Source organism: Arachis ipaensis, chromosome B6 (genome assembly GCF_059453495.1).
Source record: "Arachis ipaensis isolate K30076 ecotype BB chromosome B6, ASM5945349v1, whole genome shotgun sequence".
In the NCBI taxonomy this organism is placed as follows: domain Eukaryota; kingdom Viridiplantae; phylum Streptophyta; class Magnoliopsida; order Fabales; family Fabaceae; genus Arachis; species Arachis ipaensis.
Window position 1 is genome coordinate 34999812 of NC_142441.1, and position 3737 is coordinate 35003548.

Here is a 3737-nt window from a genome sequence, read left to right on the forward strand (position 1 = left end):
TGGAAAGGATCATACCAAGTTGTTCAGAGGTACTGGGGAAAGGTCACCACAAAGTGTCCGACCTCGAGGGGCGAGAGCTACCAAGGTCATGGCATGCCTGCAATCTAAGAAGGGTAAGCACTAAGATGTACACACTCTTATTCATATCTTCATTTTATTGTTTAAAAGTTTGCAGATTCCCAAAAAAGTATCCTACCAAGACGTATTAATCTGAGCGCAAAAATTCATCATCCGATTACAAAGCTACAGGTCGGCAAGGTGAAAACCAAATTCACCGCCCGATCATGACAAGGTCGGCAAGATGAAAATCAAATTCATCATTCGATTACAAAGCTAGAGGTCAGCAAAGTGAAAACCAAATTCACCGCCCGATCACGACAAGGTCGGCAAGATGAAAACAAAATTCATCATCCGATTACAAAGCTACAAGTCGGCAAGGTGAAAACCAAATTCACCGCCTGATCACGACAAGGTCAGCAAGATGAAAACCAAATTCATCAGCCGATTACAAAGCGACAGGTCAGCAAGGTGAAAACCAAATTCACCGCCCGATCATGACATGGTCGACAAAGTTATAAAAAGTAAACCATAGAAAGAGGCCTGGCCAGTTTTGATTGAAAATGGACTACTAAAAATAACTTAAGAAGAACCGACAAGAAGAAGTCGGACCAAAATAATCAAAGCAACAAAAGTTATAAAAAGTAATCCATAGAAAGAGGCCTGACGAGGACTGAGAAAAAATAGATTGCTAAAAAATAACTTAGGACGGACCGACATGAAGAAGTTGGACCAATCGACCAAAGCTACAAAAGTTATAAAAAGTAATCCATAGAAAGAGGCCTGACGAGGTCTGAGAAAAAATAGATTGCTAAAAATAATTTAGGATGGACCGACATGAAGAATTTGGACCAGATCAATCAAAGCGACAAAGTTATAAAAAGTAATCCATAGAAAGAGGCATGGCTAGCCCTAATTAAAAATGGATTACTAAAAACAACTCGAGAAGAATCGACAAGCGAAGTCGACCAACGAAAGCTACAAATTGGACCGACAAGCGAAGTCGACCAACGAAAGCTATGGATTAGACCAACAAGCGAAGTCGTACCAACGAAAAGCGTGCGCTAAAAGGGACATAGCTCCACCCAAAAAGCCACGGCTCCACGACAAGGTGATGAGCGGATAATTTATACCCTTTTTGGCATTGTTTTTATATAGTTTTTAGTATGTTTTAGTTACTTTTTATTATATTTCTATTAGTTTTTATTCAAAAATCACATTTCTGGACTTTAGTATGAGTTTTTGTATTTTTCTATAATTTCAGGTATTTTCTAGCTGAAATTGAGGGACCTGAGCAAAAATCTGATCCAGAGGCTGAAAAAGGACTGCAGATGCTGTTGGATTCTGACCCTCTTGCACTCGAAGTGGATTTTCTGAAGCTACAGAAGCCCAATTGGCACATTCTTAATTGCGTTGGAAATTAGACATCTTGGGCTTTCCAGTAATATATAATAGTTCATACTTTATCCGAGATTTGATGGCCGAAACTGGCGCTAAAACTAGCCTAAAACTTTCTGGCGTAAAACGCCAGAACTGGCATAATTCTTGGCGTTAAACGCCCATTTTGGTACCCAGGGTGGCGTTTAACTCCAACTTTGGGCATATGCACGTGAAAGCTTGAAAGCTCAGCCCAGACACGCACCAAGTGGGTCCCGGAAGTGGATTTTTGCACTATCTGCATTTAGTTACTCATTTTTTGTAAACCTAAGTCACTAATTTAGTATAAAAACTACTTTTAGAGATTCATTCCATGACATTTTTACATTTTATATTGTATCTTCTACGGCATGAGTCTCTAAACCCCATAGATGGGGGTGAGGAGCTCTGCTGTGTTTCAATGGATTAATGCAATTACTATTGTTTTCTATTCAATCACGCTTGATTCTGTTCTAAGATATTTACTCGTACTTCAATCTGGAGAATGTGATGATCCGTGACACTCATCATCATCCTCAAACTTATGAACGCGTGCCTGACAACCACTCCCGTTCTATCTGAGCTCAACATAGTCATTGGGCGACAGCTTGAGTGCGTATCTCTTGGGTTTTTGATCCACGGACCGAGTCCGTGAGATCAGAACCTTCGTGGTATAGGCTAGAACCAATTGGCAGCATTCCTGGGATTCGGAAAGTCTAAACCTTGTCTGTGGTATTCCAAGTAGGATCCGGGAAGGGATGACTGTGACGAGCTTCAAACCTCCGAATGTTGGACGCAGTGACAGTGTGCAAAAGGACAAGGGTCCTATTCTGACGCTAGTGGGAACCGACAGATGATTAGCCGTGCAGAGATTGTACCTGGTATTTTTCATCCGAGAGGATCATACAGCTTGCCATTGAAGGGGCCATGCGTGTTTGGAGAAGAAGACAGTAGAAAAGCAGAGATTCAGACGACAGAGCATCTCCGGAACCTCAACCTGTTCCTCATTACTGAATCACAAGTACCATTTATTTCATGTTATTTACTTTTCATAAACAAAAAATCATTTTTATCATTAATCTCCTGACTAAGATTCACAAGATAACCATAGCTTGCTTCAAGCCGACAATCTCTGTGGGATCGACCCTTACTCACGTAAGGTATTACTTGGACGACCCATTGCACTTGCTGGTTAGTTGTGCGGTTGTGAAAAGTATAATCACAATTTCGTGCACCAAGTTTTTGGCGCCGTTGCTGGGGATTGTTCGAGTTTGGACAACTGACGGTTCATCTTGTTGCTTAGATTAGGAAGAATTTACCTTTTTGGTTGGTTTAGAGTCACTAAATTTGAGTCTTTTATTTTCTTTTCAAAAATCTTTCAAAAAATTTTTATTTTTTTTATTAATCTGTGATTTGTCTTTGAATCTTTTATTATTGTTCTTGTTAAAATTTTTAAAATCCTTGTTTTATTTTTCTAAATTTCTTTACGAAATTTTTAATAAATAAATAAAAACTAATAACCTCATAATTTAGTCTTCTGTCTGAGTTTAGTTTCATTTTTTAAGTTTGGTGTCAATTGCATGCCTTTATTTTTCTTTCAATTTTTCGAATTACATGTTTTCAGTTCTTTCTTGATCTTCAAGTTGTTCTTATTTATTTTCCTTGTTTGATCTTTAGTTTTTCTTGTTTTGTGTCTTTCCTTGTTTTTCTTGTGCATTTTCAAATTATTAGTGTCCAAAGTATAAAAATTTTTAAGTTTGGTGTTCTTTGTATTTTTATTTTCTTAAAGATTTCCAAAATTTGTTCTTGGTGTTCATCTTGATCTTCAAAGTGTTCTTCGTGTTCATCTTGACATTCAAAGTTTTCTTGTTTGTTTTCTTTGTTTTGATCTAAAAATTTTAAGTTTGGTGTCATTTTATTGTTTTTCTCTTTCCTCATTAAATTCAAAAATATCTTTTCTCTTTATTTTAAATTGAAATTTTCGAAAATTACATTTAAAATTCAGATTTCTATTTTAAAATTTTTATCTTATCTTATCTTACTTTTAAAAGTTCAAAATTCAAATCTTTTTCAAAAAATCATATCTTTTTCAGAATTCTATCTTATCTTATTTCAAATTCAAATTTCAAATTTCAATAAATTCCAAAATTCAAATTCAAATTTAAAAATTTAAATTTAAAATTTTAAAAAATCAAGCCTTTTCAAAATTTAAAACTTTTTTTCAAATCCTTATCTTATATTGTTGACTTTTTCAAAATTCAAAA